General features: G+C 29.1%; 1 non-coding gene across 1 annotated transcript; it reads right to left on the bottom strand.

The window, feature by feature from the left end:
- Positions 1-226: 226 nt before the first annotated feature.
- Trnai-uau (transfer RNA isoleucine (anticodon UAU)) lies at positions 227-320 on the bottom strand. Its single transcript has 2 exons — positions 283-320; positions 227-262 (listed from the first exon to the last, which is right to left on the bottom strand). It is a non-coding gene; the product is annotated as a tRNA-Ile (tRNA).
- Between the last annotated feature and the right edge of the window lie 14,644 nt (positions 321-14,964).

Genomic DNA, 14,964 nt, shown 5'->3' with positions numbered 1-14,964 from the left:
ATATTTCTCATGATTACTTTTTTTTCAAAATAAAATAACTGATAGTAAAAATTCTTAGAAAAAAAAAATTATTATCACCAGAAAATGTATCCTTAATTTATTTGAGTAATAAGTTTTACTACTTGACGACAAGTTTAAATATGGAACTTATATACCGAATCCTTTATCTTATAAATACTTTGACGTCATATAAAACTCTAAGAAATTAGTAAAAAAAAAAAAGAACTGCTCCAGGTGAGGCTCGAACTCACAACCCCGGCATTGCTCACATCAAATACTGTCTATAAGTACCGTGCGCTAACCAATTGCGCCACTGGAGCATATGGTCATTTTATGGACTCATTAGATTCTTTTTTTTTCATCGAAAATAAAACATTTTTACCAAATTTACAAAATCACACGATGATGATTTGTCTTTTTGTCTTAACTCTTTTGTTAAGACAAATAAAAAAAAACTAAAAAAAATATCGTTCCTAGATTTTTATTTAACGAAGCGAATGCTGTTTAATTTTTCAAAATCAGACGAGTTTTGCGACTTTGGTGGCTGTCCAAACCTCAGCAGACAAATTGTCTGCAAAGTTCAGGATCATCATATCTTTATGATTTATCCATAGACTTTTGCAAACTAGAAAATGCAAATTAGAAAATTAACTTTAAAAACAGTTTCATTTGACTTATTTTTGGTTATGTAAAGTTATTGAATAGTTTAGTAGGAAATCATATATTCACTATTATGCGTTTTTTCTATGCATGTCCAAAACTGCCCCCAGTGTTGTCCAAAGGTACACCTCTAAGGGGCAGACTTGGACCACTTATTAAAGAGTAAAAATTATTTTGTTGTCTGTAAAGTCGGTTTACGGAGGATAATAATTTAACGTGATATAGTCATAAGGAAACAGTTGTGTGCTTAAGAAAAAAAAAAAAAGACTAAAAATTATGTGTAAGCAAAACAAAATATAAAACTAAAAAAGTATTGGACAGTCTTGGGATTCTAAATTCAGACCTCTGGTGCAAAAGACAAATCATTCAAAGGCTTAATAGCTTAGTCCGGTCAATTTAGACATCCGAGGTTACATTAATTCCCAGCAAGCTGAAAATTGGTAGGATTGTTGGAGACACCATCATAAATTAAATCTTAAAAGTCCTCACCGATCCGAGACCTGGAAAAAAATTTACTTGGGGTCAAAGGTCACAAAAACTGGTTTTTCACGATTTTCAGCAAAACGATAAGTCTTATCAAAAAATTTTCAATGCAAAAATTGTAGACCAGATTATTATATATAAAAAATGTCATGACACTTTTTTTCCTAATACCCACCGTTTCTTAGGTATAACGATTCAAAAAGTTGAAGTTGAGTTGTAATCGTCATAATCAGGCCTATTCTGAAAAAAACTTTCAAATGAAAAGTTCTTGAAATTTCATTATTTCTTAGCTTGAATTTCGTTCTTCAATGTTTAAGAATATATAGAAAGCAAAAACAAAATAGAAATTTTCACCATTTTTCCGATTGGGGCCCTTCTCCCGAAACCATTTAATTGGTAATTTTTGTTTTAGAATAGATCCGAATACAATTCAGGGTGTATGATAGAGAATGGACAACCCTAAGACGGCTGATAGCTACACTTACCTATTCTAAAAACAAAAACAGTTCATAAAATATTGGCTTTTTTTCGTTCAGTGTATTTTAAATTTTATCATCTTATGTTTTCATTCACTACAACCACGAATGAATGAATTTTATTTATTTCTTTTTCTTATAATGTTCTACAATAATTTAATAATTGTACATTTTCCTTAAAAAAATTTGAAATCTGTTTTTCGATGCAAAATGTAAAAAAGTATTTTATGAAAATTTTTAAACACTTGTGGTATAAAATAAATCTATAGAAACCTAGGTGCCCAACTTTCTTAAAAATATTCCTCTTAGACGAGAATATTTTTAAAACTATGGCAGCATCCACGAAAAATTGACGCCATTTCCTCCCGTTCCGCCTGAAATTTTTAGCTGTGTAGCATAAATTTCAATTATAGAAATTCAAAATAAACTATATTAGAGATCCAAAAATTTTTGAAGTGACAACTTCTTTAGTATCGTAGTGATTTGAAACAAGATAAAACGAAAAAGCGACACGAAAAATCAATTGATCATAACTTTTTTGTTTTAATAGATAGATGAATGAAATTTATTCAGAAGATAAATAATTAAATAAATTAGATTGTTCAAAATTTCAATTAATTTCATATTCAAAATTCTGAGATAACGGTGAAAAGATATTCTTTTTCTTAACACGTTATATCTTTTGATCTAGAGCACATAACAAATTTATTTAACTTTAATACGCATGCTGATAATATTACCTTTGATTTAATATATCACACATAACGGTACGTGCTCTACAAGTTATATAATCTTTAATTGAAAAACACCTGTGAAGATTTTTGTTGCCGATGACCAGCCAGCAGTAGAGGAAGTACCGTAATCTCAGTTTAAAATTTCGACATGGTTGGCTTTAAAAAATTCTAACTTTTTTTGTAGGCATGGTAGAAATATGATTGAAGCGTCATATAAAAGGTGAAATAATAATGATATTAATATAAAATTTATTATAGGTTGTCTTTTAAATAATGGATTTAATGGCGTTAGAAGAGAAAAGAGATTGATTGTTTTGCTTTTTTTATGAAAACTAATTGGGTTAAAAAAAATTCTAGCTCTTTTTGTAGATGTTGTATAGACATGGTCGATATAAATATTTTGAGCTGAAACAATAAGCTTTCAGATGGTATAAAATTTATTGTAGGTTGTCATATAAAAAAAAGTGATGGAATAAAAAAAAGTTATATTTTTTGATTTTTTTTTTAAATGATTTTTAAGGTTTCACTTCAACCACGTGTGAATTGCACACATAATTTTTTTTTTTCATTGATTTAAGTGTAGTAGAATTTAGATAAAATTCGGTTCAAACAAGTTCTAAAAATTTTTAAACGAACTTATCACTCATTTTCATCTTAAACCCAAAAGGACGTCTGAACAAAGACGATTTAAGGGCGCCATTTTTTTTTTTTTTTTTTTTTGTTACAAAATAGTACCTATAAAATTTAGGTTAATCACAACAAAAACATTACTGTTAAAAAAAGAGCCAAGTTCTCTTATATTGAAATTATGCTGGCACAAAAAGTACTGAGATGTAAAAGTGTACCAAGTTCTAAAGTTTGGGTTCAAATTCGTATCAATAAAATTTTGATTGTTCTCTTGACAATTTTTCTTAATTATCGATTTTTAAAGTTATTTCAAAAATTGCCAAGTAAACAATCAAAATTTGATTGATACGAATTTGAACCCAAACTTTAGAACTTGGTACACTTTTACATCTCAGTACTTTTTGTGCCAGCATAATTTCAATATAAGAGAACTTGGCTCTTTTTTTAACAGTAATGTTTTTGTTGTGATTTCACTACTTTTTGCAAGGTATGGCTGTAGAATATAAAATCTCTATATTTGATGAAAATTCAGTGAAAATGGGTGGTTGCCACGCCCCCTGCCTGAAATTCTCAAACTTTAAATTTTTTCCTTTGTGTAAACTACCAGCTCCACCATTCTACCAAATTTCAAGATTCTACGACAATCAGAAGTGCTCTATAATAATTTATGAAAATTCAGCGGAAATCTGCGGTTGCCACGCCCCCTGGCTGAAATTCTCAAATTTTAAATTCTCAAATTTTAAATTTTTTCCTTTGTGTAAACTACCAGCTCTACCATTCTACCAAATTTCAAGATTCTACGACAATCAGAAGTGCTCTATAATAATTTATGAAAATTCAGCGGAAATGGGCGGTTGCCACGCCCCCTGGCTGAAATTCTCAAATTTTAAATTTTTTCCTTTGTATAAACTACCAGCTCTACCATTCTACCAAATTTCAAGATTCTACGACAATCAGAAGTGCTCTATAATAATTTATGAAAATTCAGCGGAAATCTGCGGTTGCCACGCCCCCTGGCTGAAATTCTCAAATTTTAAATTTATTCCTTTGTATAAACTACCAGCTCTACTATTCTACCAAATTTCAAGATTCTACGACAATCAGAAGTGCTCTATAATAATTTATGAAAATTCAGCGGAAATGGGCGGTTGCCACGCCCCCTGGCTGAAATTCTCAAATTTTAAATTTTTTCCTTAGTATAAACTACCAGCTCTACCATTCTACCAAATTTCAAGATTCTACGACAATCAGAAGTGCTCTATAATAATTTATGAAAATTCAGCGGAAATGGGCGGTTGCCACTACCCCTGGCTGAAATTCTCAAGTTTTAAATTTTTTCCTTTGTATAAACTACTAGCTCTATTATTCTACCAAATTTCAAGATTCTACGACATTCAGAAGTGCTCTATAATAATTTATGAAAATTCAGCGGAAATGGGCGGTTGCCACGCCCCCTGGCTGAAATTCTCAAGTTTTAAATTTTTTCCTTTGTATAAACTACTAGCTCTATTATTCTACCAAATTTCAAGATTCTACGACATTCAGAAGTGCTCTATAATAATTTATGAAAATTCAGCGGAAATGGGCGGTTGCCACGCCCCCTGGCTGAAATTCTCAAGTTTTAAATTTTTTCCTTTGTATTAACTACCAGCTCTACTATTCTACCAAATTTCAAGATTCTACGATAATCAGAAGTGCTCTATAATATATGATGAAAATTCAGCGGAAATGGGCGGATGCCACGCCCCCTGAATTGAAAATCTCAAATTTTCGATTTTTTCTTTTGTATACACCACAAGTCCTATCACCGTGTAAAATTTCAAGTTTCTACGATATCGGGAAGTTCTCCATAATTTTGATGATCTGTCAGTGAGTCAGTGAGTCAGTGAGTCAGTGAGTCAGTGAGTCAGTGAGTCAGTTACGGTTTTTGCGATTTTTGAAGCCCTATATCTCAGAAACTACTCATCGTAGGAGGCTGAAATTTTGTGAGGAGTTTGGTTTTTACGAGCTCAACAAATGTAGTGAGTTTGAAATTTCTAGCATCTTTGGTGTGGAAGTTAGAGGGGGGTCGAAAATGGCCTGAGTTGTTTCCTGTAAATAAGGGTGTAGTGCCAAAGTTGCTAGAGAACTTGGCTGGGCACTACCGTGCCCCTTGATTTGTTTAAAACAAAATTGTGAGTAATGTTATCACAGTAAAATAAAAAATAATACTGTTAAAAAAATATATAAAAAATGAGTGCCATTCATTAGCCTTGTTCGACAGAATAAAAACAAAGTAAATTTAAACATTTTTTTTATTACTCACTAGCAATTATAATCCAATCAAAACTTTGGAATGCATTTACCAGAATAATTAGTCTCTTCATCAATATAAATCACTCAATAAGTTGTTAAATAAGTACTACTAGTCTATTTATTGCAGCTCAATGCAGACTACTTTAATAACCTTTTTAGTGTTTACTAACGTAATAATAATATTTGGAGATGTAAGAAATTAAAATTTTAAATATTAATTTAAATTTAATTTAATACTTATTTTTTTTTTTAAGAGGCACAATTCAATAAGAGTTACAAAATTCATACATATGTCATGTCCCCCACAATAGTCAAGATGTTACAAATGTTTCTTGTTTTGCTAATTCAATTAATCGTACCCACGCAGTTGGTAATTTGAGGGTTTTTGTAACAAAACTTTTAACCAATGTTTTTGTAAGCGTTAATATTTCTTAAAATTTTAAAAAATTTGTTCATCCACAGTAATTATATTTTATAGGTTTACTTTCAACTATATAAAAAAACTGATGTCAAATTTCGTCCATTTCTTGTGAATGTTAGAGAAGACTATTGTGATTTTTTTGAAAATAACCGAGGCAGTATTTATTTAAGAATGATGTATCTAATGTTTGCGCCGTATTCAAATTTAAATCATTCTTGTCCATATGTTGTTCGTAAAATCACAGTTTTTATGAATCGATACAAAAATTTAATACAATTTTTTTTTTATTTCAGGGAGAACTTATTGTAAAGGATTTTCCAGGAGATCCACAATATTTACCATCAATTTGGCCAACTGGAATGTATCGGTTAGATGTTCATGTATATAATTTAGACACTAAGAAGTTTTCATTCGAAATTCATTTAGATATTAAAGAAATAATGTTTTAAATAAAAAAATCTACAATTTTTAAAAAAACGTCCAACTTAAAAATGTTCAATTCAACCTTTTCCAATTTAAAGCCATACATTTTTCACGTCATCGACCTTTAATAAAATTATCCTCTTAAAGAAACCTTCTGCTGGCTGACTTTTCAACACAAACAAAAATCAATTAAATCAGAGTTTATAAAAGTTTGACGTCTTTGTACGAGTATACACAAAGTTATTAGTTTTCCTAAATCATATTTTACGTCATTAGTCATAATACCTTTCATAAAATAAAAAAAAATACAAAAACTCCACACGTTACTTCCATGCATTACAACACCCTTATTTTGATGCCATTAAGAAGAAACTACGTCTCAATTCCTGATTCCTGAAATATGAAACAGTAGCTATTTCTGAATGAACTTAAAAAAAAAAAAGAAAAGGTGATTTCAAGGAAGAACGCAATCGTGCGTGATAGGTAGGTTGATATGGTAGGTAGTGACTCTGGTTATGCATAACATTATATTATCCTTAACATCCTTTCTGATACGACTTGGTTGGTAGTCCTGTGATTCAGTATATTTTATCGTTTGATCGTAGATTTGAGGCTGCACATAGCACAAAAGTGATTTTCTAGAGAAAATTTCCTATTCTGTATGTGTGTTCCTGGCTATAGCTTCAAAGAGGGTTGGAATCGAATTGTAACTTATGCGTCGTATAGTATATTGGGGGTGAACATTTGAACATTGAACAACTACTGAGTGAACGTGTTGTTTGTATCGTCATTTACCAAAAATCTTTCTTTGATATTGAAAGGGTATGAATGGACCTGGGCTATTACGTTGTTTGTTAATCTTTGCAGGGGTTCAGTTGATTAGAATCTATGAAGATTTGTGGACTTGAGTAAAACCCTTTCTTCCTTTCGTGAGTATTGAATATGCTTCTGAAGAAGATGTTTTGTGGTTTAAAGAAATCGTTCAGGCATAGAAATAGTTTGATTTGTAAATGTTTGTGTTGTTTGAGTTCAATGATAGGCAGATGATGCATATTTGATTGAGTGATACCTTCGGCTATGCAGTTTTGTTTAAGCTTTGAGAACAAATTTGAATGTACTACGTCCTGATTTTTTGAAAGGCTGAAAAACAGTTTAGAAGTTATATTTCTTTTATACTGTTGACCTTTACATGGGTTCTTACATAGAACAGTTTTGTACCACCTTTAAATTTTCCTTATCTTTCAAGAGAACACCCTGTAACAAAGCATAACCTTTATTTGTTTAACGTTAAAATAAATATACGAAATTTTATGAACCCACCTTATTTAAGACCTTGATAAACTAAAGGTGATCTATCAAAATTTAATTTTTATTACTATTCAATCAAACAAATAAGGGTGTACATCGAATAAACTTAAACAAAAAATTGAGCGCAAGGTTATTAGGTATATTAATTTACTTCCTTATTTTACAAATTCATGTTCATTAACAATAACTCAAAAAAGGGCAGGGTGTCAGAATCGATTTATGATTTCGGTGAATTTATTTGATTTTTAAAACTATAAAAAGGTTTGACCCTTAAACATTTATTGATCTTTTAAGTTCAAGAGCAAATTTTTTGATAGCAAAATACCTTTTTAACAATTAATGGTTAAGTAATTACGTTACTTAGCTTATAACGCAAAATGGGTGTTAAAAGTACCTACTACTTTAATTAAAAAAATCTATATGATACTATATTCTTCATTTTGGCAAGACATTGCAGTGATGAAAAGAGCTCTAATGATTTTGAAAGTTTCTACAAAATTAAAAAAAAAGTGTTTTATTTAATCCTTTTCAGAAATGCAAAGATATTTTTTGAACTGTTATTAAAGCTATAACCATTTTACTTAATTTCTTACTGTATCGTAAAAGATTAAAATAATTTCAGCATTTTTTTTTTAAGAAAAAGTTTAAATATCCCTAACTTTAGAATAATGAAAAATTAAAAAAAAAATTATTTCTATAGATTACAAAAAAAAAAAAAATAACTTTCTAGGATTTTTAAATGTGCGCATTAATATTTTTTCTGAATGACGTATCAAATTTATCTTTGGAAAATGTTTGTAAAATTTTACTAAAAAAAGAAAAAGAAATGTGTTGCTGTTTTCATTAAAAAACCTTTTTTATTTTTTTTTTTTACATTTCTTATAAAATTCATGCTAAAATTATATTTAAAATAAAATAAATAAATTTAAAAATAATTTTAATGGCGTAATACAAAAATTTCGAAAAAAGTTCAAAATGCAAAATGAAAGACCAGGTAGTGACAAAAATAATAAAATCATTTAAAAAAGAAAGTAAGTCTAAGTTTCGTATGTTTCCATACTTGCAGTTTGGCTGCTATTTTATACCGTCAATTTCATTATAATCTTTGAACAACAACAACAACATCTTGAAATAAGTCTTCAAATATGGTTACCCTATTGCCTTTTCAAATGAAAAAAGCACTACACAAAATGGCTAAAATTAAAAAAAAAATAGAGTCAAAACTGAGACTTTCTTCTGTTTAAAAGATATAGGACTACATTTTTTGTAGATCGAGCAAGTGCTTGGCAAACGTATTTAAAATGCTGAAAAACAACAAAAACACTCGTTTTCAACCGAAATGTTTAGAATATACTAAAGTTAGATTCTTAAATACCAAACAAATTTAAGCTGAAGCGTTAGGGTTTCATCTAACAAAATAAGTCAGCTTGGCTCTATCTCAACCTACGGCAGAAACCACAGAAGGGAAAATAAATTTTTTTAGAACCCCAAATTGCAGTATCTACTTGTGTTACTGCTTATGGCTAAAATGGAAAAGCTTTTATTTCATAAAAATGTCTTTTATGTACAATGATTTTTTTTTTTTTTTTGAAAAATCAATTGTTTGAAAACTGAGCAATAAATAACTTTTTCTTGAAAAATATTTAAAAAATGTTGTGTGTAAGAAAATATGATTTTAAAATATTATTGTGTTCTTTTCTATATATTTTTATTAAATATATCAAAAATCAAATGATCGATACTTCGTTAGGGAGTAAGAGTCGTTTAAAAAGACGTTTTTGTAATTTTAAAAACAATTTTTTTCTTGCGATATAGGCAGGTACTATAGCATATCAAGCTATGCATTCGAAAAAAAAAGATGAGATAACAATCTGACATGACATTACGATAGATGCAAGCAATGTGGAGTTTTTGGAATTAATTTTTTAGGACCAAAAATAGCAGTATACACTGAACCAAATCCTTACGTAAATACAACGAAAAAATTCGTTGAGCCAACGAAAATTTAATTAATTTTCAGCCGATGAAAAATTTAATTGGCTCAACGAAATGGCTTTCATACGTTAATGAAGAACTTCATCAATCAACGAAAACTGTAGTATTTTAATGAAATTTTTCATAAAAATTTTTGATCGAGAGTTAATGAATTTTTACATCACTTTACGAAATTTTTCATCGGTTAACGTAAAATTTAATTAACCACGGTGATATTTTTCGTTAGTCAATGTATTTTTTGATTAATTTATGAAAGAACTTTCGTTAGCTAACGAATTTTTTCGTAAATTTAATGAAGATTTTAATTAAATTACGAAAAAATATTTGTTAGCTAAAGAAACTTTTCGTTGTATTAATTGTATTTTTTTATTGGACTTGTTAAATTATTAATTTAATATAGTCCAAAACCAAAAATTGGCGTTTCGACCCGGTGGAGCTCACTTAAGTCAACTGATGAGTCCGACTTATCGTGAGACACCTTGTCAATACGCAAATATCTTTTATATTCAGCTTAACTTACATAGATTTTTAAACAAAAGCCTAATGTGAACTATATAAAGCAAGATTCAATTTTTAACCATTAAAACAGAAATGCACCCAAGTCTACGTTTTTTTTTGTAAGGCAACGATTTTTTTCGTTAACTGATGTATTTTTACTTGCTCTATAGGGCAAGTATTGGTTTCGTGTAGAAAACAAAAATCGAGGTTTTAATCAAAACCAACATTACGATGATGGAGAAGATCAAAAAAGTGGTTTTCGTCATGCCGTCCGTCGGTCTGTGCGTGTGTGCGTCTGTGCGTCTGTGCGTCCATCTGTACATCAGCTAGGGCCTAAACGGGTGGATGGATTTGCTTGAAACTTGGTACAGATGATTTTTACGTAATTCCCTAGGTTCGTTTTTTTTATTTTTTTAATATCTCCAATTTAACGCATATCTCCCATATAACGTTTTCGAGGTATTTCAAATTTCTCGAAAACGGCTCTAACGATTTCGTTTAAATTTGGTGTGCGCAGTACTCTTATTGATTCCAACAAAACTGCGTTTTTAGTTTTTCTCAAAAAATGCCAAGAGCGGAAATATGGCGTTGCCGTTTTTCAAAAATTGACATGTTTTTTAAGTCCATATATTTCATCAAAGCATAAGTCAATTTTTTCAAAATTTACAGACATCATAGGTATTGAAGTGTAAAATGTAAAAAAAAATTAAAAAAAAAGTTTTTCAAAAAAATTTTAAAAAATTGAATTTTTTTAACTTTCGATTTTTTTTTTTGTTTTTATTTTTTTTTTCTTCACAAAATCTTAAATTTCCAATAGATATTTAAGATAAAGATGCTTTGAACTACAAGAGCAAGTACGTGCGACCCAGTCGTGCATTTTATTTCATAAGCCAATGTAATATTTCATTAGTATATGAAGAATTTTCATAAGCTTATGAAGATTTTCGTTAGTTAATGTTGAATTTCATAAGTTAATGAATTTTTTCGTTACTTAATTAAAACTTTAATAAAGTAAGGAAAAAATTCTTTTTTTTATTCTTTAAAATGAGTATGAAATTTTTCGTTAATTGATGAATCTTTTCATTGAATTGGATTTTTTGGCACTAAAAAGGGAGAAAAAGTGTATGAAACGTTTTCATTAATTGATGAAGGTTTTCATATTACGAAAAATTACATATTTTCGTTGGGCCAACGAAAATGTAGTGTATGAAACAATTTTCGTAATTTTACGAAATTTATTATTTTCAGTGTACCTCCTATATCCTAATTTTTGAAAAGTTCAATTTGTTCAAAAAAAATTTTAATTTAAAATTTTGAAAAATTAAAAAATTTTAAAATTAAGTATAAAATTTTTTCTCATATTATGTTAATATAAACTTTTGTATAATATTTTGCATACTACTTATTTTTAGCAATTCAATATATCAAATCTTTTGTAAGTAAATATTTTTGATTCATCTTCTCTTTTTATAATTATAGTAATTTTATTTTACTGAAATGTCATTTCCGGCAGACGGCAACATTGTCATGTCCGTATTTCCAATCGAATAAATTGTAATTTATCTAATGAATAAAGGAAGTATCTAATCAAATCTAATAATCTAAATCAAAAATAAAATTCCGAAAAAATAGATTTCTGCAAAAAATTATTTTTTCATGTGCAAAATCAAATTTTTGAGTTTTTTTTTTTTGAAATTTTGGTTTAAGTAATTAAGTAAGGTATAATTAGTAATTATTATGTATTTTTTTTTTAATTATTTGTACAATTGTTTTAAGGAAACGGATTTAACGATAAATCGTTATAAAATAAAATTGCATAGGTACCTACTTTTATGGAGCTCAAATTCATTTAATATATTCTTTTTGTTTTTCTTTTGAAAAATGAATTCAATCTTCTTCTCCTAACATAGATTTACTGAATTATATAAAACTGTCCAATCTTATATAAAACTTTTTTTAATTTGTACATTAATTTGATAGCTCCCCATATAAAATTTTCGATGCTTAATTCTTGAAAATCAGAATAAAACAAATAGTTTCTTAAAAATTAAAAAAAAGACATTGCCTTTTTAGGGTTTCTGAATTTATTGTTGTTATTGTTTTTTTTTACTTATTTCGACCCATATTTTTTACTTTAAAATGAAATAACAACCAATCGTATATGCGTGAAATTAATTCGCAAGAATGGAAGGGACCTACAATATACCTTTGTTTTTTTTTTTTTTTTTTTTTTTCATGACAATCTTACTGATGGAGCCTTGGAGGTCTTATCAATTTTTATCATGAAGTCGTATACACTTGATTCTCGTCATTGAAAAACAGGGAAATTACTACTTTTTTTAACTATCTAGTTTAAACTTTAAATATCTAAAAATTAACCAGATATTCTTTCAAAAGTCCCAACTATAGAAATTTACTTTGGGGAGTTCAATTAAATTCTAATAAAACGGAATCAATTTTAGTTCATCCCAAACATACATTATGTACGTATTTAAAAAAACTAAAACTAACATAAGGTATTTTTGGTACATATTTATTTCCCTACATTTCAAATCTTACGATTCAGGGAAAATAGTAGAGGAGTAACCGTATTTCTTCCTTTATCCATTTTGATTGTCTTTAATACTCGCCCATTTTACCATATGTTTTCGGAAACAGACCCTAACCTAAAATGCCTTCCTTTCAATTAAACATTAACATTCACCCGACCAAAGTTGTATAGTAGTTTGGTATTTTTTGGTAGGTATATGTAATAGGAAACATGCACTTTCCATTCCTTGTGTTCTACTACATACGTACATATCTGTATTACAATGTAAGTATACATACTTTCTTTAGGGTTCACATTTTATTTGGCAATGAAAATAACGACGTAATTTCCACATCCACAGATGAGAAGATGTGTATACGAGTGTGTGTGTGTCGTTCTCATATACACTTTCCCCCATTTAGCCTTTTAAGAGTTGAATGAAACTTTTCACTTCAAATCAACCAAAATACAAGTATATCTACAATTTTTAACACACACACACACACACAGTCAAATTTTATCAATGCGTCTAACGACCTTTTTGCTCTGCCACGAGCATCCCAAACCAAATCCCCAAAACATCATAATCATCTATATTCTAGCTATATGTTTGTACATATTGCTCTCTGGATAGCAATTGAAGGAAAGGACCCTTCTCAAAAAAAAAAAATGCAGCCCCCTTCGATCTGCTTAGACAGAATATACCTACTCTTAGGTATAACCCCAAAAGATTTTCGAATTTCTCCCTCCCAAGAGGGGTTTTTATATATTTTTTGGTATTCCGTTCCGTCGTCGTAGTCGTATCGTAGTCGTCCTCGTTACGGTCTTTGGGCCTTTGCACTGCTCTCTGTCCAAAATCAAAATACACTTTATCATAAAATCCTGAATTGAAGATGAATTTCAACAAGAGCCCAGTTTGGCAAAACTGAGAGGAAGAATTTTCCTCATAACGTTAACCGTTTAGAAGTTACAGCAGTTTAAAGTTTTAGTTTTACCCAAAAGTATGCAATATTTTTTGTTATTTTGTTGTCTTATAATCAAAATTATTTATCTTAAATGTGTTTAATACTTTTTTCAGTTTCAAAATATTAAAAACAAATAATTTTGGTTATAAAACACAAATATAAAAAAATATTGCATACTTTTAGGGTTGTAACTAAAACTTTAAACTGCTGTAACTTCTGAACGGCTAAAGTTACGTAGAAAATTTTAAAACGATATTATGTAAGATTAACATGACAACATTTTGTTATTTAAAATCTTGTGTTTTAAGGTGAAATTATTAACTAAACTATTCAACTGGAAAAATTCACATATTCATTGGCACGTTGTTTTTATAAGTTGCATGTATTTCAAAAGCATTGAAACAACAACCCTGCTGATCTGTGTTTGGGGGTACTTATTATATCTCTTCTTTTTTTTTTTTGCTCCTTTTGAGGTGATTCACCTCGGATGAAGCTGGAGCACCTTTAAATGCTTCACTTAGTCGTATTTCGTCCTTTTTTTTCTGTCCGTTTGAAAAAGTTCTTTTTTCTTTTTTGTTTCTTCTTTTTTTATCAATTTAACAGTTAAACAGGGAAAGTCTACTCTACACACTCTTTGGGGTTCACGAAAGATTCTTTTTTTTTTTTGGTAGAAAAGCTGATGACTTCGGCAAAGGAATCCGTAATGGGATTTTGTGTTGTTTTGCCTTCTGTTTTTTTATTTTTTTTATTATATTTGTATAAAGATCACAATGGTTTAAGTAGATTCCAAAGTTATTGTGTCGGAAGATGGTAAATTTTTTTCTTGTTCCTAATGTTTTAAAAGTAAGTCGTAGAATCGGATAAAAACTCAAAGTTTGGTGGTTTGAAAAAAAAAAAAAACAAACAACAAAATAAATATTTCCTTTTACAGGTCTATACACTACACCAGGGTTGTGTTTGCTTTTTGGTTAGGAGAAAGTTTGAGACAGAAAGGGTTTGAGTTTGTGTTGATGGACTTTTGCTTTGAAAGGCAGGGTCAAGGACGTTGGGTGTGGCTGAAATGTTATTGATGTATGCATTTTATATTTGAAAAATAAACTTTGTTGAGTTACTACTGATATAATTAATGTGATGTAACACAAAAAAAGTGTTTGATTGATAACACTGAAGTAACGGTGGGAAAGTATAATAGATATTTTTAAATAGGGTGATTCAGGAGGAATATGCCAAAGCGTGTAGGTTCGCACGAGAGAAGAAAATAATTGTATGGGAGTGGGGGGGGTCTATTCGACCGTTTAGCCAGGAGGAGCAATTTAAAAAAAAAAAAATAACAAACTTAGTTTGGAAAAAATATTATTAAAAATCAACAGTTACACCAACAATAACGTGCTACCTTTTTGTAACTCAAAACACGTCTTCTATTTGGTTTAAAAATCAAACTAATATCAAACATTTTTAGAAAAAATAAAAAAAAAAATCATGTATGCAATTCACCCGTGGTTGAAGTGAATCTTTAAAAATCATTTTAAAAAAATCGAAAAAATATATC

Source organism: Episyrphus balteatus, chromosome 1, assembly GCF_945859705.1.
Source record: "Episyrphus balteatus chromosome 1, idEpiBalt1.1, whole genome shotgun sequence".
NCBI classification, from domain to species: domain Eukaryota; kingdom Metazoa; phylum Arthropoda; class Insecta; order Diptera; family Syrphidae; genus Episyrphus; species Episyrphus balteatus.
The sequence above is the reverse complement of the archived record's forward strand: the minus strand, read 5'-3'. Positions and strand labels throughout refer to the sequence as shown.